Source organism: Epinephelus fuscoguttatus, linkage group LG24, assembly GCF_011397635.1.
Source record: "Epinephelus fuscoguttatus linkage group LG24, E.fuscoguttatus.final_Chr_v1".
NCBI lineage: Eukaryota > Metazoa > Chordata > Actinopteri > Perciformes > Serranidae > Epinephelus > Epinephelus fuscoguttatus.
In genome coordinates this window covers 1281822-1309165 of record NC_064775.1, presented here as the reverse complement: position 1 = coordinate 1309165, position 27344 = coordinate 1281822, and the positions used below count along the sequence as shown (strand labels likewise).

General features: G+C 41.4%; 1 pseudogene; it reads right to left on the bottom strand.

Moving 5' to 3' along the window:
• LOC125884806 (NLR family CARD domain-containing protein 3-like) overlaps positions 1-27344 on the bottom strand; it is a 105756-nt pseudogene that overhangs the window by 52115 nt on the left and 26297 nt on the right.

The window sequence follows — 27344 nt, the reverse complement described above, 5'->3', positions numbered from 1 at the left end:
AAAGATTGTTGCTGGATTCCTGTCAATCAGAGATTTAGAATCTCCTCCCTTGTGTGGAGGGATTATTTCTTTTGCCATATTGGGTCCGACTCTCACAAAGAAGTTATTAAAACCCTCCACCACATCATTCTTATTGGATATTTCCTTTTCATTTTCAATGAAATGATCTGTGTAACTTGAGTGGGTAGTGCTATTTCTGATAATCCTATTTATTACATTCCATGTGCCCTTAATATGATTTCTGTTATTTCCTAGTAAGGTATTTTAATAATTTCTCTTACATTTCCCAATAATATCTGTTAGTTTATTTTTATATCTCTTATATTTAATGTCTTTATCTCTAGATCTATGCTTTAGAAACTCTCTATATAGAGTGTTCTTTTTTTACAGGCTTTTAACACTCCTTTTGTGATCCAGGGCTTATCCAGGCAGTTAGGTTTCAGTTGACATTGCTGTATTAGACAGTGTTTATCATATACTGATATGAAGGTATTTAAAAAAGAATCATAGGCCAAGTCAACGTCCTCCGCCTCATACACACTAGTCCAATCCTGGGATATTAGTTCACTTCTAAGTGCCTTTATAGTATCTTCTGTTCTTACTCTTTGATATATTGTTATGTTAATATCTTTCTTCCTGCGACAGTCACATTCATAAATCACACAAACCGGCAAATGGTCACTTATGTCATTCATTAGTAATCCACTCACCATATTATTTTCCAAATGATTAGTAAATATATTATCAATAAGGGTGGCAGAATGGGAAGTTATTCTACTAGGCTTAGTTAGAACCGGATATAGACTCATGCTATACATAGCAGATGTAAACTCATCGGTTGATGAGTTCTGATTAGGATTTCATAGATTTATATTGTAATCACCACAAATGAATGGGACCTTTTGCTCGGTTCTTGCAAACAAACCCTCCAATATTTCTCTAAATGTATCAACATTGGAGCTGTGAGCTCTATAAACACAGCTGACAAGAATATTTTTCTGTCTTTCCATGTTGATTTCAACGCTAATACATTCACACACATCATCAATAGCCTTAGTCATGCTCTCTACAATCTTATATTTGAAGGTTTTATCTATATAGATAGCCGTCCCTCCTCCTGCTTTATTTCTTCTGTTCATGAATTTAAAGTCATACCCATCCAGCTCAAAATCTACCCCTTCTCTGCGCTCAGCCAGGTTTCTGAAATTGCAACTCCACTAAAAGGTGTTTTGAACTGACTTAAATCATCTTTAATGTTATGAAAGTTAGTGTAAAGACTTCTACTGTTGAAGTGGATGATTGATATGCCATTGTCTAGTTTTATATCTGTTTTAAACTGATCTTCACTATAGTAACAGCACTTATTGTTAACATTCTTAAAACAGTTACTCTCAGGATCAATGTCTAAATCCTGATCCTGCATATAGGAAACTGAGAGACCCGATTTCTCCCTTCCACCCTGATGACATCACTCACATATCTACACACACACACACACACACACATGCCCAACCATGATAACCAACACCACCCTCTGCAAGAAACTTTCTGCTCATACCCATAAAGCAAAACACAACAAATAAGTAACTGTCCACATGCAGGCTACCAGTCCCATTACTATGCATTACTATGCACTTTGTCCCTTGAACGCAGCATGAGGGCCTTGAATGCAGCGTGATGACGTCTCCAGCAGCTGTTGGAGCAGCGCCAGCTTGTGACGCAGTTCAACATTTACGGTGTGTGTTGACAAACCACCGGTTGAGTCCCTGCTAAGCTCCTTCCTGCTGTCTCCACATCAGTCCTGTAGTATAAATCTACTGACGGAACATTCACCGACACTAACTGCTGCTCTCAGCCGCCTTAAGAGGCTCAGACAGCGGCAGAGCAGCGGCTCGTCTCCGCCTCCTCCACACACTCTCTGTTAGACAAGTCACACTCGTGTTAGATTAAAGTCCTGCTGTCTCTAGACGAACTAAACTAACGGCAGCCTGTGTGAACGAGTCAAAGGCTTTTAAACGGCTTCTATTACCTTCAGCTGGAGGTGCAGGTGGAGGAAACAAGCTGCGTCACCACCATCCTTCAAAGTGAAAGTAAAGTTGACACAGGAAGGAAACAGTTGGAGAGGCGCGGGACTGTTAGACACGCGTCATATCCGTTAACAGTTTGTCTGCCAGCTTCAGTGAGCTGAAAACTAATCTGTAAAGGTTTGAAGAAGAACAACAAACACTGACATAGTTTACAGGTCCCACTGTTTATCCTGTTGGACACTTAATGTGTTTATACATGGACTCACACAGCCTGAGGACTTTTCTCTGAGCTCATCTCTGTGTTTGATTGGAGCACATTTGTCCACATTCAAGTCCCTAAATGTCTTTTTCCTCTGATTATTACAGTGTCTGCAACATGCAGATATTTAGTTACTGTGCAACACTTTGATCACATTTGATTTACACCTTCTTTTCTTTGTATTTATTTACTATGTTTTACTCTTCCATGTCAGAGAGAGAGGTCTTCTGTCCAGAGTGCAGGAAGCTGAGCTGAAAAGGATGAAGCACATAAATTTTAAACGTCATAGAGCAGACCATATTCATGAAGGCTCATCAGCATCAACATCAGATCCCACAAGTGTGTCATCAGCACAGTGTGTCCCCAAACTTTTCAAGGATCACGAAGAATTTAAAACTTACATCAGTTCTTCTGTGATGGCCCCACTATATCAGCTGCAGACGAATGGCCCCCTTCAACAGTGCTACAGATTAGATGTAGATAATGAGTCTTCTCAGAGCCAGTGTGATCTACAGAAGCCCCATACAGAGCACAGCACAATGCTGACTTACAGGAAGTGTCTCAGTTTGTATGAAACCTATGTTCAACTAAGCCCAGCTCAGGTGGAGAAATTGAGCAAAGAGACCAGACAAGTACAGAGCGCATCACAACTATGGCATGATGCAAGGAAGCTGCTACTGACTGCGAGCACGGCAAAGAGAGTGCCTAAACGGAGCACTACTAACCCACAGAAATTCCTCAATGAACACTTACACCCCACCTTCACTGGCAATACTGCCACTAAATATGGTAAAGAAAATGAGGACAAAGCCATACAGCTCATGGAGGCTCAAAGGCACACAGTGGAGTGGAGAGGCCTGGTGGTGTGTCCTGACCATCCCTGGTTTGGAGCAAGCCCAGAAGGAATTTTGGACTCAACACAGCTCCTAGAGATCAAGTGTCCACTAAAGAGCAGCACATCACTTGCAGAGTTACTAAGTCAGCCAAATGTTGACATCAGATGCTTAGAAGATGGGAGGTATTTAATTCTTCCCAATGGGCCACGTGGATACTACCTCCAAGTGGGTAAATTTTGTTAATTATAATGTATGAACTAATGTGAGAGGGTACTTGTCAGCCTTCATTAAAATAAACTCTAAGCCATATTTTACATTTATTCCTCCAGGTCCAACTGACAATGATGTGCCTGACCCTGCAGACCTGCAAGCTGGTTATCTGGACACCATCTGAGCACCTGGAGTTGGACATTTCATTTGACAAAGCCTTTACAGACATACACATGAAACACCTCCAGAATTTCTACTTTTCACATATGCTTCCAACATTAGTGGATGAATTTGTTGCAAAGAAGGTTCTGCTCTGCCCCAAATATCTGAATCTCTTGAAAATACAGTAAGCACTTAACAGGTGTAATGTGTGTTACAGACAACAAAAGAGCACTGTATGAAGGAAAATGAGACATTTTCAGTTGTTTATTTTTGCTACAAGGAAAAAGGGCGTTTTCAATACAATACTTTGGTATGTTCCAAATAAAAAAAAAATAAAAATAAAAGATCCCATAAATACATATTAGAGCATACAAGAATTCAGAAAATATTCACAAGCTGGCGTCACATTACTTGAACTGTCGTTGCATAAAAAAAGTACTAAACAAGTTTTGATTAGTAGGTAAGTAGTCTAACAACAAATGCAGCTCTGAAAAGATAGAGCACTTTACGTGTTTAAGTTATGTTAAAAATAAGGTAGAGCTATACCTCAGTTGTTTTACAAAAACGTTCAGTGAATGAAATGTCTGTATGTATTTATGTGTGTAAGTATGTAAATATCTATATACGTAATTACATATCTGTGTGTTTAAGTGCAACATTAAATGTCTTCTCACTGTTCATTTGAAATAAGCTCAGCTCTTAAATTCATTAAACCTGCACAGATTTTGAGAATCTTGTCAACTTTGGGCACCAAGTTGATTGGCACTGTTTGTGAGAGAATCTTGTAGACCTTCAGATGCCTTATTGCCCGTTCAACATGAATGCAAGCATGGGCAATGCGGCGTGTATGTGTGACCCCCTCGTTGGTCAGCTGGCACCCTCTGCATGTGAATGCTGGAATGATGAGGTTCACCCTACGCTCCTCCAGCAAGTCCCTCACCGTGAACCCACGGTCACCCATCACCTCATCTCCAGCACGTAAGTAGCCTAGAAAACCTGAGTTTTGTGTTATGTACCTGTCACTGCATTTTCCACCATAAGCGTCAGAAATAAACATAATTACTCCAGAGGGAGAAACAGTCACTAAATACTTAACTGTGTTATTTGCATAATAGTGACTGTATACTCACTTCTTGAATCCAGGTTTTTTGCTTTTTGTAAAACTGTCTCTGTGCAGTCAATTACACAGGTTGTGTTACCAAAGTGCTCTTTAAAAGCCTTTGGCAATGTTGCTTTTATGGTTTCACGAGGCAACCACACAATGAGATCCTTCATGTGTTCACACATAATGTCTAGCCACATTTCCATTGTCTTGCTGACCTGACCTTGTGATATTTTAAATCGGCGTGCTAGATCAAACATGACAAAGTTTTTCTTAACTTCATCAAAGTCAATAGAATTTGGTCCACAACTGGCATTGATGGTGAAGCTGGGGCAAATGGTTGTAGGCAGGCTACAAGTGTTCGAAATTCTGTGAGTGGAATCCCTGTATACACAAGGTAGTCTGCATCACTCTCTAATATGCAGTCAGCAACAGGGTGTGGCACTTCTGGTGGTGGTGTATGCATTCCACACGTGATGGTGGGCCCTTTTGAATAGGTGTGATCCTCCATCCCTGGGTCTGACCACTGTGTTTGGGCATCACAGGATGACTTCGCAGCTGCGCACAGCTCCTCGCCCTGATCCATCTCATCTTGCTCATCTGAGGGTAACAATACAGTACATAATTATCAAGACATGATGCATTAGGGGTTTCTCTACCATTATAACACTTTTATTACACCCAGAAACCTAGGGAAAACCTAGTACATAATAACAGCTACAATATTAAATTCAGATTAAGATTAAAATACTGCATCGTTGAACATTTTGTTGTGTCTGTGCTGAAATTATGGCATTTTTAGGTTAATACTGACCAGCAGTCCAAAAGCACGTCACATTTTAACTGTTCAGAAAAAGGTAATACTACATGTTGTTGTCTGACTAATACTACAGTGTTGTGTCCTCCATACACATGAAATCATACCTGATGTTCTTGTGACACCGCTGTCAATCCTCCTGAGCACCCGGCGTCTCTTCGCCGGTGATGTGTCATATCCCAACCACAAAGTAGGATGCGGGTGTTCTTCCGTGGGCTTTTTGTCAACAAATTGAAAGAAGCATACGTAAAACATTTTAGGTGGTGTTTTCAAGTTAAGGTTTTTCAGCCACCTTCTTATGGGTTCCTTATCCCTGGGTAGGCGGTGGAAACTGTACCAATTCTCACAACAACATTCTTTCTTAGTCCGGGGTGCATGCTCAAAACTTGCTCTTGTAGCCACCGATTTAACTTCGTCTGGTTGTTAGTACAGCCGTGAACAGCGCAACATGTTCCCGAGCTGCGCAAGGACATTTTTAAATGGGGGCTGATCATCGTTTAGAAAAGAAAGTAATAAACATTCAAATAAACCACTACGGGAAACGAAAACCGCTAGCAACCAATGGCTCACTGCAACTTCCGGTGTCTCACAGGAAGTTGCACTCATAATTGTTGCGCCCCCAGGAATAAGGTGCATACTATGACTTTTGTTCATGATTTCGGACGACATACTATACTATGACTTTTTTTCCTGATTTTGGACGACATGCTATACTATGACGTTTTTTCATGATTTCGGACGACATACTATACTATGACTTTTTTCCTGATTTTGGGCGACATGCTATACTATGACGTTTTTTCATGATTTTGGACGACATGCTATACTATGACTTTTTTTCATGATATTGGACGACATACTATACTATGACTTTTTTTCATGATTTTGGACGACATGCTATACTATGACTATTTTTCATGATTTTGGACCACATGCTATACTATGACTTTTTTTCATGATTTTTGACGACATGCTATACTATGACTTTTTCATGATATTGGACGACATACTATACTATGACTTTTTTTCATGATATTGGACGACATACTATACTATGACTTTTTTTCATGATTTTGGATGACGTGCTTTCCTATGATGTTTTTTCATGAATTTTGACGACATACTATACTATGATGTTTTTCATGATTTTGGACAACATGCTATACTATGACTTTTTCATGATATTGGACGACGTGCTATACTATGACTTTTTTTCCTGATTTTGGACGACATACTATACTATGACTTTTTTTCATGATTTTGGACCACATACTATACTGTGACTTTTTTTCATGATTTTTGACCACATGCTATACTATGACTTTTTTTCCTGATTTTGGACGACATGCTATACTATGACGTTTTTTCATGATTTTGGACGGCATGCTATACTATGACTATTTTTCATGATTTTGGACGACATACTATACTATGACTTTTTTTCATGATTTTGGACGACATGCTTTCCTATGATGTTTTTTCATGAATTTTGACAACATGCTATACTATGACTTTTTTTTCCTGATTTTGGATGACATGCTATACTATGACTTTTTTTCATAAGTTTGGACAACATGCTATACTATGATGTTTTTCATGATTTTGGACAACATGCTATACTATGACTTTTTTTCATGATTTTTGACGACATGCTATACTATGACTTTTTTTCATGATTTTGGACGACATACTATACTATGACTTTTTTTCATGATTTCTGACGACATACTATACTATGACTATTTTTCATGATTTTGGACCACATGCTGTACTGTGACTTTTTTTTCCTGATTTTGGACAACATACTATACTATGACTTCTTTTCATGATTTTGGACAACATATTATACTATGATGTTTTTTCATGATATTGGACGACATGCTATACTATGACTTTTTAATGATTTTGGACCACATACTCTACTTTGACTTTTTTCATGATTTTGGACGACATACTATACCATGATGTTTTTTCCTGATTTTTGACGACATGCTATACTATGACTTCTTTTCATGATTTTGGACAACATACTATACTATGATGTTTTTTCATGATATTGGACGACATGCTATACTATGACTTTTTTCCTGATTTTGGACCACATACGATACTTTGGCTTTTTTCATGATTTTGGACGACATACTATACCATGATGTTTTTTTCCTGATTTTTGACGACATGCTATACTATGACTTTTTTTCATGATTTTGGACGACATGCTATACAAAAAATATTTTTCATGATTTTTGACGACACACTATACTATGACTTTTTAATGATTTTGGACCACATACTATACTATGACCTTTTTTCATGATTTTTGACAACATACTACACTATGACTTTTTATCATGATTTTGAATGACATACTTATACTTACCTTCACCCATGCAGTGAGACACGTGCTTGTAATTGTAATTTTAAGGTGCAACTATTAACTCCCTACTCAAATTTTTGCAAACAGTTTACATCTGGACATCTCTAACACACAGGAACAGCATCTAATTGCAAGACACATTCAATCAATGATGTTAATTGCTTTGCCAAAAAGTTGACAAATGGTGGACGGCTGTAAACATTTCTGACAACGTGCTTCCTGAGGCAATAACAGATAAACACAACAAAATCTTACTTGGATGGATAGCAGCATGGTATTTTTATGGATACACATTTGCAACCAGTTGATGTGGCCTAGGAACTCTTTGATCAGTACATCACAGTCCTGTCAGAATTCTTTGGGAATGGCACTCAGCAAAGGGCTGCAGGCCCAAACCTGGAACCAAACCTGTGGCCGTAAGGACAGATCCTTTGTATATGGCGTGTCACTGAGCCACCGTTTCAGAATTCAACTGGATAAAACAAATGAAACAAAGTCTGTTTGAACTCTATTCCCAGGTGGAAGAGGTACTTATCATGGAGCAAGTGAAGAGAAATTTACACTATGCGAGTATGTCAATGCACACAGTCTTAATGCTGAGGCTATGTTTACATAAAAAAACAAAACAACTGTAGCACATCTTTTTTGCAAACGAGCTCTCTTAGATTAAGCAATTTATATCAGATGTGTAAGTGATTTTGAGAAGTGGATACAGTTCAAACCATATTCAATTTGATGATGAATAAATGTTACTCATGCCAATCCGCAGTATACCAGCATTTTGGCAAAGTGGTCAGTATGATCTCTTGCTATGGTAAGACAAACTGGATTTCCAACTTGTTTTGCTCTTTCTGCTGATCTGAGGAGGAAAGAAGTGACTGAGAGTCTCCCTAAACAGAAAGGTATGGAAAGGAATTTTGATCATTTGAATTCTCAGAAATGTGGTACCCTGGGGAGAAATCCTGTTAGAGCTGCTCCAATATTTGATCATCACTTCCATGTCTGTCTGAGAGAAGTCAATGTTTCACCAGTTAAACCTATTGGCAAATAACTTTATCATTCATTCATTCATTCATTCATTCATTCATTCATCTTCTAACCGCTTCATCCTCTTGAGGGTCGCGGGGGGGCTGGAGCCCATCCCAGCTGACACTGGGTGAGAGGCAGGGTTCACCCTGGACAGGTCGCCAGACTATCACAGGGCTGACACATAGAGACAAACAACCACTCACGCTCACATTCACACCTACGGACAATTTAGAGTTATCAGTTAACCTAGTCCCCAATCTGCATGTCTTTGGACTGTGGGAGGAAGCCGGAGTGGAGAGAACCCACGCTGACACGGGGAGAACATGTAAACTCCGCACAGAAGGGCTCCCACACCCGGGATCGAGCCGGGAAACCTCTTGCTGTGAGGCGACAGTGCTAACCACCACACCACCGTGCTGCCCATAACTTTATCATTTTTTACTATTTTTGAATTTCCAGGCCTGTGGTCCATCCCACACACATGCACTCTTCTGGGTGTAAAATGCTCCTTATATTGACAAAAAATGTTGTGAACAGTATTGAATAGTTTGTGGACCAATATGTGACTTGTGAGATACAACCTGCATGTGATGAGATGCATGTCATTGTTTCCAGTGTGTGGCAGCATAGTTGAAGGCATTCAAAGACATGCAAAAAGAAGGGAATGATCTCACATTTGAATTTCCCTTTCCACCTAGTGGTAGAACTTTAATTCCGCTAAGTGAGCTTTTCAAATAACAAGCCATGGTTAGTGTTGAAGCCAATGACATGGCACAAGAAAGTAGAGGGAATGGTGCTTGAGTTATGATTTATTGTTACATATTTTGGTATTATGAAATCCACTGCTGGAATTGCTACACTCACCTTTGATAAGCAGGGTGACGTCCATATTTGATGGCTAAATGACGATCCATACACCAATCATTGTTCATAGACATGCATCTGGGTTCAGGTTCAACAGCTTGGGACAGTTTTTCTGGGAAAATGTTTTTTATTGACAAGCAGATTTTGGCTCAAATGTTGTGCATGTTATAAGAATGAAACAAAAGCAAGCACCAAAACCAGCACATTGACAACCTCTAATGACTTAAAGCAGAATAGGAGCCATTCAAAAGTGTCTCCCTGTAGAGCTTTCTGCTACTGACACATGGTACCAATGCACCAGAGTCAAGTTCCACTGATATTTTATTCAATCAATCAATCAATCAATTTTATTTATAAAGCCCAATATCACAAATCACAATTTGCCTCACAGGGCTTTACAGCATACGACATCCCTCTGTCCTTAAGACCCTCACAGCGGATAAGGAAAAACTCCCCAAAAAAACCCCTTTAACGGGGGAAAAAAAACGGTAGAAACCTCAGGAAGAGCAACTGAGGAGGGATCCCTCTTCCAGGACGGACAGACGTGCAATAGATGTCGTACAGAACAGATCAACATGATAAATTAACAGTAATCCATATGACACAGGGAGAGAGAGAGAGAGAGAGAGAGAGAGAGAGGGAGAGAGAGAGAGAGAGCGAGAGAGAGATATGCAGGTAATGACAGTATCTTACAACAACATTAATGGAAGTAATAATATTATAGTTATAGTTCTGGTTACTGCGGTACAATATGTTGAAAGTATGTATTAATACCTGGCAGTATACATGTGTGACAATAATCATATGTGTATAATAACAGAAGAAGTATGACTAATGACTAATGATGGCAGCAGCAGCAGGAGGCATCTGGCGGGACCACGGCAGCAGCACAACCACACACGTCACGCTATCCAGGCACCGCTGCAATACGAGTTAACCTGAGAGACAGTGGAGCACAAAGGCTCTGAAGAAGAAGCCGAGTTAGTGACATCCAGAATGGCCGGGTTAGCTAGATGCAGTAATAGGATACGAGAGAGAGAGAGAGAGAGAAGGAGAGAAGGGGCCCGGTGTATTATAGAGGGGTCCTCCGGCAGACTAGGCCTAAGTCAGCCTAACTAAGGGCTGGTACAGGACAAGCCTGAGCCAGCCCTAACTATAAGCTTTATCAAAGAGGAAAGTCTTAAGTCTAGTCTTAAATGTGGAGACGGTGTCTGCCTCCCGGACCGTAACAGGAAGATGATTCCACAGGAGAGGAGCCTGATAGCTAAAGGCTCTGGCTCCTGATCTACTTTTGGAGACTTTAGGGACCACGAGTAACCCTGCGTTCTCAGAGCGCAGTGTTCTGGTGGGATAATATGGCACTATGAGCTCTCTAAGATATGATGGAGCTTGACCATTTAGAGCTTTATAAGTTAACAGTAGGATTTTAAATTCAATTCTGGATTTTACAGGGAGCCAGTGCAGAGAAGCTAAAACAGGAGAGATATGATCGCGTTTCTTAGTTCCTGTTAGTACACGTGCTGCTGCATTCTGAATTAGCTGGAGAGTTTTTAAGGACTTACTAGAGCTACCTGATAATAGAGAGTTACAATAATCCAGCCTTGAGGTAACAAAAGCGTGGACCAATTTTTCTGCATCTTTTCGGGTCAGGATAGGCCTAATTTTCGCAATATTACGCAGATGAAAAAATGCAGTCCGTGAGGTTTGCTTTAAATGAGAATTAAAAGACAAATCTTGATCAAATGTTACTCCGAGGTTTCTTACGGTAGTGGCAGGGGCCAGAGCAATGCCATCTAGAGAAACTATGTCATCAGATAAAGAGTCTCTGAGTTGTTTGGGGCCAAGAACAATAACTTCAGTTTTGTCTGTCTATTCATACCTTACCAACTCTACCTGCCAAGACAGGGAGAAAAAAACAGTAGGAAAACTCCTAAAGTGATAAAGTTTACCACAAAATGATCAAAACATGTGGAGCAGATAGACAAAGGGATATGTGAGGTCAGTAGTGTTGGGAGAGGAGGAGTGAAAATGTAAACCAAAGAAAACTGAAGTCACAACACAGGGGTGTGTGGTGAGAGGAGACGTCCCCAAAGACTGGCTGCTGCTCTGAGTGCTGCTTTTGACACTGTCGATCATGAGATCCTTTCACAGAGACTAGAGGACTGGGTGGGCATCTCTGGCACTGCCCTAAATTGGTTGAAGTCCTATCTAGAAGACAGGAAGTACTTTGTTGAAATTGGTAACTGTGTCTCAGACCACATGGCCTTGACCTGTGGGGTGCCCCAAGGGTCAATCCTGGGACCCCGTCTGTTCAATCTCTACATGCTGCCTTTAGGCCAGTTAATACAAAGTAATAATGTGTCCTACCACAATTATGCAGACGACACTCAGATCTATGTCTCACTGACAGCAGGTGAATATGGACCAGTGGATTCACTCTGTCACTGCATCCAACAGGTCAGTGTGTGGATGCAAAACAACTTTCTCCAGCTAAATTCAGACAAGACTGAAGTCATCGTATTTGGTCCACTGAAACAAAGAGAAAGTGTCAGCAGTCACCTCCAGTCTCTCTCTAAAACCTACAAATCAGGGTAGAAATCTCGGGTAATAATGGACTCAGACTTGAACTTTAACAGCCACATCAAATCAATAACATCAGCAGCTTTTTACCATCTAAAAAACATTGCCAAAATCAAAGGTATAGTGTCTAAACCTGACTTGGAGAGACTTATCTATGCATTTGTCTCTAGTAGGTTAGACTACTGTAACAGCCTGCTCACTGGCCTCTCCAAACGGGCCGTAAGACAGCTGCAGTACATCCAGAATGCTGCTGCTCAGGTCCTGATCAGAACCAGGAAGTACGAGCACATTAGTCCTGTGCTCAGGTCTCTACACTGGCTTCCTGTGGCTCAGAGAATAGAATTTAAAGCAGCTCTGCTTGTGTACAAGTCTCTCCACGGCCTAGCACCAAAGTACATCTCTGACATGTTAGTGCCATATGAACCATCTCGGACTCTGAGGACCTCAGGGACCGGCCTCGTGCTGGTGCCCAGAGTCAGGACTAAACATGGGGAATCAGGATTCCAGTTTTATGCAGCTAAAATCTTGAACAGTCTTTCTGAAGATGTGAGACAGGCCTCTACTCTGACAATGTTCAAATCTAGGCTCAAAACAGCTCTATTTCACTGTGCATATGACTGAAAGGATCTTATCTGCACTCTTCTCTTTTAAAGTTCATTTTATAATGATTATTTATGTTTTTATTTTGTATTGTGATTTTAATGCATTTTCTTGCTCTGTAAAGCACTTTGAATTACTTTGTGTACGAATTGTGCTCTACAAATAAACTTGCCTTGCCTTGCCTCTGGTATATATGCATGAGACACATACCTGGCCCAGGTGTGACTCCTGCTGCTGATGACCCTCCAAACAGGTCTGCAGCCCTGGAGACACAAAGCTCCACAGCAGCAAAGAGCACCAAGCAGAGGAGCCGTCACAAAACACAAGAGAGACATAAAGACAGAGAAGACGCATTAGACAGAGAAAAGTCAAACTTAGAGCTGAAATGAGTTTTAAACACATTTAACAAACCATCCATAATGATCATTTCTATATAAGTAACTGCATATATTATGGAATGAAAATGTGTGTAGATATGCTTTGTGTGTGTGTGTGTGTGTGTGTGTGTGCAGTGTGAAGGAGCTACAGCTCACATTTCATTGTGCTGTAAAACAACAAATAAATGAAGCTGGTCACCTTGTTTTATCAGACTCAGTAGAAAAAGTAGAGTCAGTCTGAAGTTTGTAAAGTTTGACATCAGTGAGACACAACAAACAATGATGAGTCAGCAGTATAAAGTCTTTATTCACACACAGTCAGGGACAATGTGTTCAGAAGTTCAGTGTCTTAACAATGATTGATTTGATAATCCATCATTTACATGTTGCCTTTACAGATACGTCGGGGCTGCAGACAGCAAACATGGACACAGAGAGAGACAGAGAGGGGTGGGACATAAAGCAAAGGTCCCCCACCAGAATCTAACCAGGGACACATGGTGGGACAGAACTAACATCAGCTGTGTGACATCCTGTACACACTCAACTCATGTGTTCAGCAGTGAGAAGGTTTCTCTAACAGGAGGAGACTCTCACTCCTACAGAGAACACAGAGACACTGAGGAACCAGAAGACCTGTACCAGAGCCCAAACCCAGGATAAAGAGGTTCAGTGAATGTGGTGTTGAAGGTGTGGAGGTGGATCAGTGTGTCAGAGGAGACTCTGAAGAAGGACAGAGTGCCAGCAGGACAGTCCACATACACTGCTACTCTACCAGAGGAGGAGATGGAGGAGGAGGAGGAGGAGGAGGAGGAGGAGAAGAAGGAGGAGAGCTCTGTTCCTCTGTTATTGTGCCTGACATAGTAACGACCATCATCATCAGAGCAGCTCAGACTCCAGGACTGATGATTCATTCCAAACCCACAGTCTGTTCTGTCTCCTCTCCTCCTGATTCCTCTGTAACTCACTGATATATAAACCCGTCTTCTCCACTCGACCTCCCAGTAACAGCGACCAGTCAAACCAGTTCTACACAGCAGCTGAGGCCAGATGTCAAATCTGTCTGGATGATCAGGATATGACTGAACCTCCTCCTTCACACGTGTCACCTTCCTGTTGTTGTCAGACAGTTTGAGCTCTCTGTGTACTGTGTTTGTGTCGATGGTGAGTTCACAGGAATCTGATGGAGAGAAGAAGACACAATACAGCTGCAGTTATTCATCTATCATCTGTTCATTGATCACTTCCTCCAGGAGGTTGCCATCACAACACTGAACTCAAATTCATCCAATCACCACAACTTTACCACAAATGTGACTTTTTATAAACAGGTCAGATCTCATTTCATTGTGGAGCTGCGTGCAGCGTATTGATTCTGTCTCTCTGTTATCATGAGACTCCTGCTGCAGGAGTGTGAGCTCCACGCCTCGGACACAGTCACACACACAGTGACAGGCTAACTGTTAGCATCACACAGCTAACCTTACCCAACTGTTATTCAAATCAAATCAAACTTTATTTATATCACACTTTACACACATTAAAAATTCAACAAAGTGCTTCACTAAATAAAAACAATGAAAAACCCGCCACAAACACACACACACACACACACACACAGACGCGCACAGACACACACTCACTCTCACACTCACTCACTCACTCACTTACTCACTCACTCACACACACACACACACACACACACACAGACACACTCACTTACTCACTCACTCACTCACTCACACACACACATGGACACACACTCACAGACACACACACACACACACACACACACACAGACACTATGAGGGGTCAAACGTTTCACCCAACCACACTACAACACGTCACTTGCGCCTACTTAGGACACATCAGATCTAATCAAACCGCGTGAGCACACGCCTACATTTTACATAGGGTTACTATGGAGACACGAGTGTTACACACACGCCCGCTACATGACACGCAGGCGTTGTGCGCTCCACTCACATGACGCGCTCACACATCTTTTCAGTACACGTGCACAGCGAGTTACAAACGCTACACATACACTACACCTGCGTGTGCGTGTGAATCCCCCCCACACACAGTGCATGTACACATCATTAACACCTGAACACGTCAAATTACTTTGGCAAACTGTCTGTCTCCATAGTTTACACGTGCAGGCAGGCGTGTGTGTGTGTGTGTGTGTGCTTCGCAAGAGTGGAATGAATGAATCAAGTCTCTGCAGACGTACGCCTGCATATACACACGCATGTTTTTTTAATCTTTATTTTACCCTCACAAATCAGAGCTCCTGACCACCCTCGATGTCTGGCTGTGGTTTAAAAATATTTAACTAAGATAATATATAGGCTACAACAGCCTAATTGTGAATATATAGCCTATTATTGAATTGGATCCTAAATGCTGCAAACCTCCATCTGTATGTTTTTAATCAATAGTTGTGTTTTCATAAACATTTTTTTTTTTACGCATTTTGCCCTTTTGTGAATTTGACTGTTTATGAAAACAGCTGTTCAGGCCCAGCCCGTCCAATTAACTGTAATTATGGACCCGAGCCCGATTTCAACCCGACATTTTTCAATAAGCTGGCTGTTATAATTAAGAGTATTAAACTGCAATTCTTGTTATTTGAATGGCGCATCACGGAAGCATGATTATGTATTAAAACAGGTGTTTATTTTAGGATCCAGGTGGTGAAGGGCTGTGCGCACACAATGTTCCAACAGGGGACAGCCCTCCACTCCAAAATTGATTTTCAAGTCCATATCGAGTTTCCTGCATCAAACACTGCCGCCCGCTCTCAATTCTGAAATTCGTTGTACTACAAAAGCTTGAAATGAGCGTTCAACTCGTTGTTTTTTATTGAAAATGTCACTGTCTTCATTTATTATGTATAATTTCTCTAGCAGCAAACACATTTAAAGAAGACGCTTGTCAGGTCTTTGTACGTGCGCTGTCTGTGGCGCTGAAATCCCCGCTGCTGCTGACAGCAGACCAGGGGAGAAAAAAAGACATTTCTTTGCTCTGTGCTTTCAGAAAATAGTCCCACTGTGTTTGCAGGGCATATCAGGCTGTGTGATTATGCACAAAGATTGGTTAACGCATTGGAGCAATTTCACACAATTGTGGACATTTAACATGATAAACTAATTTCAATTCAACATGGTCATTTGCTTAGAGGATTCAGCTGAAGCATAATGAGTGTTATATGTCATTAAGATGAAGTATTTGCTTGTTTTGTGGTTAATTATGCACATGATGCGTTTGACCCTATCATGCGGCCTGTTCGTCCCTGCAGACAGGGTTATATTGTTCCTTCTCTCTGTTTTATAGAAAAAGGACATTACTTTTTATTTAGAGAAAAACAATATGGACAGACGACACCTTTTATTTTTAAACCATCATATTTTAGATGGAAAGTTTCATATCCACAAAAGCAAGTGGACAGAAAGGAAACCCAATATACACCAGTTAAAAGATGAACTGACCAATATGAAAGCCATCAGGACTTTGAATGTTTATGAAGCCTTAAAATCCTCTCTATAACTTGAATGTACTCACGACTTTGTATATTTGTTTTTATATATTTACATTCATGTTCATGAATTAAAATAAAATTGGAGGGAAAAAAACAGTTACACAATAATGACAAGATATCCCGGCTGCCAGCATTTTCTGGTGAGATAGGCTATGTTCAACAGAAAGTAGTGGGGAAATGTCTGGAGGAACTCTAGAGGAAGGAGAAGTTGAAGAGCGGGCTTCATTATAGAGCAGCTACAGTGGCAGTGGAATTAATGCAACTGCATTTTCTAGAAAATAGCTCTTTTAAAATATGAAAAGTCAAATATGAGGTGTTTTCTCATATTTGACTTTTTAAGAAGGCTCTTATTTTGAAATTCTACATCAGAATGAAATGAAATTTAGTGTGTGACATTCTGAGGTGGTCTACTATCAATCTGAAGTGAAACCATCCTCTGGAAACGTGAGATTTAATTTTTATTCAAAATAAAAATGAAATCTCTATACAGTCTGGTATTATGGCACTGACTCACAAACCCCAGACTCCACCTTGTGGCAGGAACAGGCAGCACACAGCACCCCAACTGCTGTGGAAATAAGAAGGTATGATAAATAATATAACAATTTGTTCCCCTTGATATAAAGCTGCAAGTATCCTATTATTATAGGCTAACAAATGATCTGTTGTAGAAGTGTTAAAAATAGTGCCTGAACAAGGAAAGAAAATAGATAGATAGATAGATAGAAACGGAGCGGACGGGTTGTATTCCCCTGAAGGGAGTTGTTTTCCCAGTATTCACCGGCTCATTAGCTATACATTATCCCGCTTATTACACGGCTAATTATTAGTTAAATAAGTAATTTGAGACAGAATATTGATTAATTATATGATTTTTATTGATTTATAAATTAAATCGGGAGGAGAGAAAAAAAACAACTGCTGGCAATGGCTGAATCTCCTTGGGCTACATAGCAACGGTCACTACACAGTAATATCAGACCTCTGAATGCCGCAACTGATAAATCAGAATACAGCATTTAATAGAGCTGTGTAATATCTATATGTATCTATATATATATATATGTGTATATATATATATATATATATATATATATATATATATATATATATATATATACATACACACATACATATATATATATATATATATATATATGTACACACATACATATATATATATATATATATATAAAAATATATGATTTTATATATATATACATATATATATATATATATATATTTATATTTATATTTATATACATATATATATATATATATATATATATATATACATAAATAAATATACATATATATGTACAGTATATATGGACCGTTTCATTGCTATTCTGTTGCTAGGGCAACGACTTTGGTCCCTGTTTACTTCCTGTCAGCTTCTGCATTAACATGCATTCAAACAGGAAATACAAAGAGACCCATTTAGAATGTTTATGTTGTGTATGTTATGTTGGGCGAAGACAGCCAGCATAGGTGGAGAAGTTCCGGGGGTAGGGTGGAGGTTAGTTAAGGACCGGGGAATTGAGAGTTTGTTTTAAAGTATGACATCTTAAGTGTTTGTGTTATATTTGCAGTCCTGTCAGTTATAACTGAAAGCCGAGCGCGCTCAAAAACCTCACTGCGTGCAGTACTTTCTGTCTGTGGAGTGCACATCTTTAAAAACATGTTTGACAGAAAAGTAACCAAAGATAAGGTGTCATATTGAAGATTTCCTTTGAACAAAGTATCATTTGAATTTTGAAACCTGTTTTGGTGACCTTTTTTGTAATAAATTACTTTTTGTGGACTTCAAACATTTTTCTCAGCGCATTATTGGCGAATTAAGCCAGCTGTCGCCTGTAGAAAGTGGTTCTACACACAATAAAGCCTATAGTTTAGGAAAGTATAACACAGAGGTCCGCTGGTTTTAATCCGCCCGTACCCTATTACATTATTAATTAATAATTAAAACTGAATGAGCCAAATCCGTGGATATCGCAGGTTGAGGCGGAGCAGGTGGCCGTTTGATGATAAATCCGTGGATATCGCAGGTTGAGGCGGAGCAGGTGGCCGTTTGATGATAAATCCGTGGATATCGCAGGTTGAGGCGGAGCAGGTGGCCGTTGAATGATAATCCGTGGATATCACAGGTTGAGGCGGAGCAGGTGGCCGTTGAATGATAATCCGTGGATATCACAGGTTGAGGCGGAGCAGGAGGCCGTTTCACGATAAATCCGTGGATATCGCAGGTTGAGGCGGAGCAGGTGGCCGTTTCATGATAAATCTGTGGATATCGCAGGTTGAGGCGGAGCAGGTGGCCGTTTCATGATAAATCCGTGGATATCGCAGGTTGAGGCGGAGCAGGTGGCCGTTGAATGATAAATCCGTGGATATCGCAGGTTGAGGCGGAGCAGGTGGCTGTTTAATGATAATCCGTGGATATCGCAGGTTGAGGTGGAGGTAAACTTGGTGCTACATGACCAGAGACAACAGAGGAAAAGGACTGTGGGATTTGCTTTTGCTCAAAAGGAAGAAAACCTACAACTACCAGAATGCACTGCACTGCATTTGACCAATAAACACTCCCACTGGTGGGTGATGTGATGTTAGCTTGTCTGTTTTGGCACATGATGGTGGCCAGCCATGGAGCTTTATTTCTATCTTTAATCAACAACATGGTCTTTAATTTGAGAGCAAAATTCATTGATTCAGGTTTTGTTTTTTCTCTCCCTCAAAACTCAAACAGCCCCTGCTGGCACTTAGATTTGCTCTGCTTCTGCTCAAACTGTTTGCTTTCACTCAGGGGGCTCTCTCTCGATCAGTGAGTGAGCTCATGGAAATGTTGAAGCACAATCTGTAGTTGGAGCAACAGCCTGAGAGCCAGAGAATAAAGATGTGAGCTGAGAGATGAGCAGGGAGATCTGGGCGCTGCTCAGATGGAGGGAAGTTTACCACAGTTCACTGACACAAACTACCCACATTGTTATGATACAAAACTGGTTGGAAATCAGCTGAATATCCCTTTAACGGGTTTAATGACAGACTGGAGACGTTTTGGTGTCAGTGTGAGCTCATTAGGACAGTTTAACGGCTCGGTGTCAGATGTTAGTCGCTGCTGCTGTGTTAGCTCGTGCTAACTGAGCAGAGACAGCAGGAGGAGAGCGACTCACTGAGACGGTCCTTCAAAGCTGCGTCCAATGGCAGCAACAGCTGTCAGCCCCCACCCTTCCCCCCACCATCAAAAACAAATCCTAATTCTGTCAGATACACTGAATGCTCATAACAACAGGCTCCTAATCCAAGACAGCATCACAACTAGTTTGTAATATTCACTTGCCCCCGCAATTTCATCGTATAAAAACACCTCAAAGTTGCAACATGCAGTACAGTTTGTTAGAAAAGCTGACACAGTTTGAAGATGCTTTGTTTTCATGAATCAATTAAAAACACACTTACACTTCCTCACACCTGGTCTCAACCATCGGACTCCACCAGGCTCCACCCTGAAAGAAGGAGGGGGGTCAGAGCAGCACTTCCTCTTTCAGCATGCACACATGGACATTACATCACTCTCATACACATATTGTTATACACTGATAAAGGAACAGTCCACAAGGTTGATAACACACTTGAATGTAGCGTCTGAGTTCCTTCAACATGCAGAGATCTGTCCAAACTGCATCAATTATTACCAACAGGCAATTATCATGTTTGTTCCTGGAGATGTTCTCCTTGGAGACCTCCTACACAAATATCTCCTTTTTATGTTCCACCAGTGTTCATACCTGAGAGTGTCCAGTCTCCAGTGTGGATCCTTCAGTCCAGCTGACAGCAGCGTCACTCCTGAGTCTCCTGGATGATTGTAGCTCAGGTCCAGCTCTCTCAGATGGGAGGGGTTGGAGCTCAGAGCTGAGGCCAGAGAAGCACAGCCTTCCTCTGTGATCAGACAGCCTGACACACTGAAAACACACAAAACAACACACATGGCAGATCATCTGAGGGTCCTGCTGTGTCACTCAAACACAAGAAGAAACTGTCTCCAAATCAATAACTGATCAATACAATGACTGAATCAGAGACTTAACTGTAACCATGTCATTGTGATCTGAATGTTAAAGAGTCTACAGTCATGCTAGCAGCTCTGTGAGGATGGACTTAGACACAGAGGTGCTTTGAGCTACATAATAATCCCATAATGCTAACATGCTCACTATGCCTGCTGACAGGATCAAGTTTATTATTCATGTTTATCATGTTAAGCAGGATTTTTCTTTTTTGCTTGACTTCTAAGTAGTTGCTGCTGCCGTCTGAAGCTGTGCGAAGGACCATGTCCGTGAGCTGCTCTCCTAATGCTCTCTCTGCCAAGTAAGCACGAGCTAACACAGCAGCAGTGGCTAACATCCCACACCCAGCTCCTAAACAATTCCAACAATCTCACACTGACTACAAAATAGCTTGAGTCTGTCATTAAACCAGAGCTTGAAGAACCCTCCTGTGAACACTTGGCTGTATGTTTGTTTATTGTTCAGGTACATTTTGCTCCAAACATTGTAACATGGTGACATTTATACAGCGCTTCTATCCAAAGTGCTTTACACAGTGTTTACTGCTTATTCACACACTGACACAGTGATGGCAGAGGAGGTGGGGATGGAACCACCAACCCTGTTATCAGTGGACGACCCGCTCTACCTCCTGAACCACAGCCGCCCCGGTCCAGATTTGGATTTACAATAAATCTTTCAAATCATCTGTGTTATTTAATAATTCAAAAACAAAAGGAAATGATAAAAGACTTTGTGGAAAACAATTTTCTGAGTCTAGAAACTACTGATGAAGTTTAGTGAAAGGTCCTTTGACAGATCATATCAGCAGACACAACACAGGTTAGCTGTTTATCCACTGATGTAAATCAGATTTAAAAGCTCTTTAATGGGTTAATGAATCCTGACCTGAGAGTTTCCAGAGCACAGTGTGGACTCTGCAGTCCAACAGAAAGAAGCTTCACTCCTGAATCCTGCAGGTTGTTGTTACTCAGGTCCAGGTGTCTCAGACTGGAGGACTGGGAGCTGAGAACTGAGGACAGAGCTTCACAGCTTCTCTCTGAGAGGTTACAGCCACTCAGTCTGGAGAGGAAATAATGAACAGAATTGAATCAGTCAGCAGCACATTTAAAGCACCATGAAATTAACAGAATCTCTACACACTTACAGAGCTTTGTTGGAGGCTTTGACCACTGGCAGCAGCCTCAGAAGAGCCTCCTCTGAAGCAGAGTATTTCTTCAGGTCAAACACGTCCAGATCTTCTTCTGATGACAGTAAGATGAAGACCAGAGCTGACCACTGAGCAGGAGACAGTTCATCTGTGGAGAGACGTCCTGATCTCAGGGACTGTTGGATCTCCTCCACTAGAGAACGATCATTCAGTTCATTCAGACAGTGGAACAGGTTGATGCTTCTCTCTGCAGACAGATCCTGGTTGATCTTCTTCTTGATGTACTGGACTGTTTCCTGATTGGTCTGTGAGCTAATTCCTGTCTGTCTCAGCAGACCTCGTAGGCGTTTCTGATTGGTCTGCAGTGAGAGACCCAGGAGGAAGCGGAGGAACAAGTCCAGGTGTCCATTTGGACTCTGTAAGGCCTTGTCCACAGCACTCTGGTGGAGATGTGTGAGTTTAGGTTTGTCTCTGAAGACTTTAGACCACCAGGATGTTGTTTGTTGTTCTTCCATCAGATTGACTCCAGAGTTGATGAAGGACAGATGGACATGAAGAGCAGCCAGAAACTCCTGAACACTCAGATGGACGAAGCAGAACACCTTGTCCTGGTACAGTCCTCTCTCCTCTTTAAAGATCTGTGTGAACACTCCTGAGTACACTGAGGCTGCTCTGATATCGATGCCACACTCTGTCAGGTCTGATTCATAGAAGATCAGGTTGCCTTTCTGCAGCTGATCAAAAGCCAGTTTTCCCAGAGACTCAATCATCGTCCTGCTCTCTGGACTCCAGTGATGATCTGTCTCAGCTCTTCCATCATACTTGATGTTCTTCACTTTGGTCTGAACCACCAGGAAGTGGATGTACATCTCAGTCAGGGTCTTGGGCAGCTCTCCTTCCTCTCTGCTCTTCATCACATCCTCCAGAACTGTAGCAGTGATCCAGCAGAAGACTGGGATGTGGCACATGATGTGGAGGCTTCGTGATGTCTTGATGTGGGAGATGATTCTGCTGGCCTGCTCCTCATCTCTGAATCTCTTCCTGAAGTACTCCTCCTTCTGTGGGTCAGTGAACCCTCTGACCTCTGTCACCATGTCAACACAGTCAGGAGGGATCTGATTGGCTGCTGCAGGTCGTGTGGTTATCCAGAGGCGAGCAGAGGGAAGCAGTTTCCCCCTGATGAGGTTTGTCAGCAGCACATCCACTGAGGTGGACTCTGTAACATCAGTCAGGATCTCATTGTTGCGGAAGTCCAGAGGAAGTCGACACTCATCCAGACCGTCAAAGATGAACACAACCTGGAACTCTTCAAACCTGCAGATTCCTGCTTCTTTGGTTTCAGTAAAGAAGTGATGAACAAGTTCCACCAAGCTGTACTTTTTCTCTTTCAGCACATTCAGCTCTCTGAAAGTGAATGGAAATGTCAACTGTATGTCCTGGTTGGCTTTGTCTTCAGCCCAGTCCAGAGTGAACTTCTGTGTTAAGACTGTTTTCCCAATGCCAGCCACTCCTTTGTCATCACTGTTCTGATTGGTTCATCTCTTCCAGGTGAGGCTTTAAAGACGTCTTCTTGTCTGATGGTTGTTTCTGGTCTGTCTGCTTTCCTGGATGCTGTTTCAATCTGTCTGACCTCATGTTCATCATTGACCTCTGCAGTCCCTCCCTCTGTGATGTAGAGCTCTGTGTAGATCTGATTCAGAAGGGTTGGGTTTCCTGCTTTAGCGATCCCCTCAAACACACACTGGAACTTCTCCTGCAGGTTAGATTTGAGTTTACGCTGACAGACTGGGGCAAAAGTTCCTGAATAAACAAACAACAAATGATATCAGTGAGTGGATCCTACAGAAAATCAGAGAATTGAAACATTGAAGTGTGTCTGCAGAATTTGTAAATGTAAACTCCTCCCATGTTTCCTCCATTTCCTCTTTCCATTCTGTTCAGTCTTTATAGAAATCCTCTTACTGCTCTGCAGACAGTCAGCCAGCTCCTCCTGCTTCATTCTCCTCAGGAAGTGCAGTGTGATCTTCAGAAATGCCTCTCTGCTGCTCCTCCTCTGCTCTTCATCCTCACCCTCCAACACCTCCTCATCCTCCCTCTGACTCTCGAAGCATTCTGGGTAATCTGGACTCAGAACCTTCTGGATCTTCTTCAGCTCCTTCTTCACAAAAGTGAGGATGTTCTCCTCCAGCAGCTGGAACAGAATATTATATGAATGACACACTCAAACATCAGATCCATGTTGGACACACTGACAATCCACTGGTGTAAAAAGTGCAGCATGGAGATGATTGTGAACAGAATAGATGTCAAAGTAGTTGTTGTACATGTACAGACCATAAATATGGAGTCCAGGTGTGTTTGATGCTGCTGGGCAGACTGACCACTGGGAACCTCTGAGCTCTCCTGGTCCACTCTGTGGAGGAACCATCAACAATCAGCTCACATTATGTCTGTCCACACAGAGACACTGTCCACACAGAGACACACACTGTCCACACAGAGACACACACTGTCCACACAGAGACACTGTCCACACAGAGACACACACTGTCCACACAGAGACAAACACTGTCCACACAGAGACAAACACTGTCCACACAGAGACAGACACTGTCCACACAGAGACAGACACTGTCCACACAGAGACAGACACTGTCCACACAGAGACACTGTCCACACAGAGACAGACACTGTCCACACAGAGACACTGTCCACACAGAGACACACACTGTCCACACAGAGACACACACTGTCCACACAGAGACAGACACTGTCCACACAGAGACAGACACTGTCCACACAGAGACACTGTCCACACAGAGACAGACACTGTCCACACAGAGACAGACACAAGGTCAATCATCATTCAGCTCATGTTTTATAAGAACACTGAATCAGATCATTCCCTCTGATAACCAAGTGTTGTTAGTACAGCTGATCCCACTGAGAATCCACCGTCTGGTCTGCGGCTCTCTGCAGCTTTTAGGTCATCGACTCCAGTTCAAACTCCTTCTCATCACATTGAAAATTCTCAGTGTCAGCACAGAGATTGGGGAGTGATGATCCACTCCCTCCTCAGGGATCTTTGACTCTGAGTCTACAGTTACTGCTCAGTACTGCCAGGTAACAAACAGACAACTTACTGCTTCTACAAAACAACCTCACACTCTGAGACAAAAGCTCTCACCTTCTCAGGTTTGTGACACAATAGTAGTTAAAACATCAATGTTATATTCAGCTTACTGTTGTCCAGCTTTAAATGAAATAGGTTCAGGCATTGACCGGTCACTTTTGAAGGACACACAGCTGGGTGCAGGTGAGTCTGGTCTCTGATGGATCCTGAAGGACAAACAGACAAAGAGGATTTTTTACCTTCCAGCCACAGTAGCTTCTGGAGAAACTACCAGCTATCAACAAGAAAAGTATTTCAATCAGTGAGTTCAGACTTGGTGTGCAAACACCTTCAGTACAAAAAGGATAATATTGGATCAAACACCAGAGAAGAAGAAGAAGAAGAAGAAGAAGAAGAAGAAGAAGAAGAAGAAGAGTGATGCTAAAAATAAACATAGTGTTTAAAAAGAACTTCTCTGGATAAATAACAGTGAAAACATGAATCAGTAAAATTATAATGTTATTAAGAGCTCACCTCTCTGCAGCAGAGGGCTGATGGACTTTAAAATTAATGAATCGATCATTTGACCTGTCGCTCTTTAAGGACACACAGCTGGGTTCAGGTCCAGGTCCAGGTCCAGGTCCAGGTCCAGCAGAGTCTGGTCTCTGATGGATCCTGATGGACACATGAATTCATTATGAACACAACACGCACAGAGAGGTTTGAGTGCTGAGCTGTGACATGGAGAAGAGTCATGGACAGTTAGAGATCCTCATCTCACCTCTGAGCTTTGGTCTGGCTGTCATGTTCCCCACACAGAGTGGTTTTAGAGGGAGGGACTCCCTCCTCTCTGTCCTCACACCCATTCATGCTGCTCAACTCACACACACTTTCATCTGGAGAGGAAACACACATCATTCATCTGCACATCAACTCAAATCCTCCTTTACATCATTTCTCCTGTCAAAAGATCAGCTGCTGTTATTTTCTCTTTCATATCAGTGTCAGCTGAATGCAGTCACACAGCAGCTGCTCTACTTCTACTATCACTCCACTAGATGGAGTCATCCAGCTGCAGCCCAGCACACACAAAGTCCAAAGTCTTGTGAGCTGTTTAAACTTCAAATCATTTTTCTGTCAAAGTTTGTCCATTCGGTAAAGCTCCAAAGTGAAGTGGTTTGAGCTCTGTTCATGTTGTGAGGAAACATTAGTGTGGTGTTGTGTGTGACTCTACACTGGTTTGTTTTCAGACAGCTGAATAAATATAAATCAATAATACAGCAACATGTAAATTAATCTTCTAACGACCTCAAACATCACAGAGCAAGAAACAAACCTTAACGAGACCAAAGACAAATTTGTTCAATGTATTGTATCAAAGAAAGCCAACTTACAGTTTCTTCAAACAGTCCAAAGTGTTGAATCGTTGAATTATTATTGCCCAATAATGTTGAGTTTGAAGTGCATCTCAGAAAAGCAAAGAGAATGGTAAGCGCCTGGTCTGTGGATGAAATACAAGCCCTGCTTGTTGTTTAGATAGTTAACAGTATACAGTATTTACAGTAAACAGTGCTCAAGAGAGCGCTGCTTTTAAATGTCACTGACTCAGGACAAGTGCGTCATCAGTTAAGTTATTGTCACAACACACAACTTAATAACTTGACAACAAACCAACACGTTTCAGCTCACTTCATTTTATCTTTTGAGGCTTCAGAGGAAACATTAGTGTGGTGTTCTATGTGACTCTATGCTGGTTTGTTTTCTGATAGCTGAAGAAATATAAATCAATAATCCAGTGACATGTCGAACCCTAAAGACAAACAAAGCCAACATTCAGTGACATATGGCTCTACACATACAGCACATGCTGCAGTACACTAAACCACATATTTACAAGGTGATGCAACAATATTTCATTCATGTGATGCAGCAGAGTTTGGACACATCCTGTCTTCTTTCAGGTTGATTCCACACAGGCTGTTTGTCTGTCAAACACATGACGGACAACAATAAACAAAAAAGCTATACAAAAAACAACAATAAAATGATACAATTAAAAAAATCAGCAAAACTAAAATAAAGTAAATTTTCACTTTACTGAAAACAAAGTACAATAACAGACACAGTAAACAGGACAGGAGGTTAATTGTGATGGCATTTCTCACTGTTTTCACACACCACACAATCATTGAAGATTAATGGAGAAATAATTTGCAAATTAATCCATCGTTAATTGC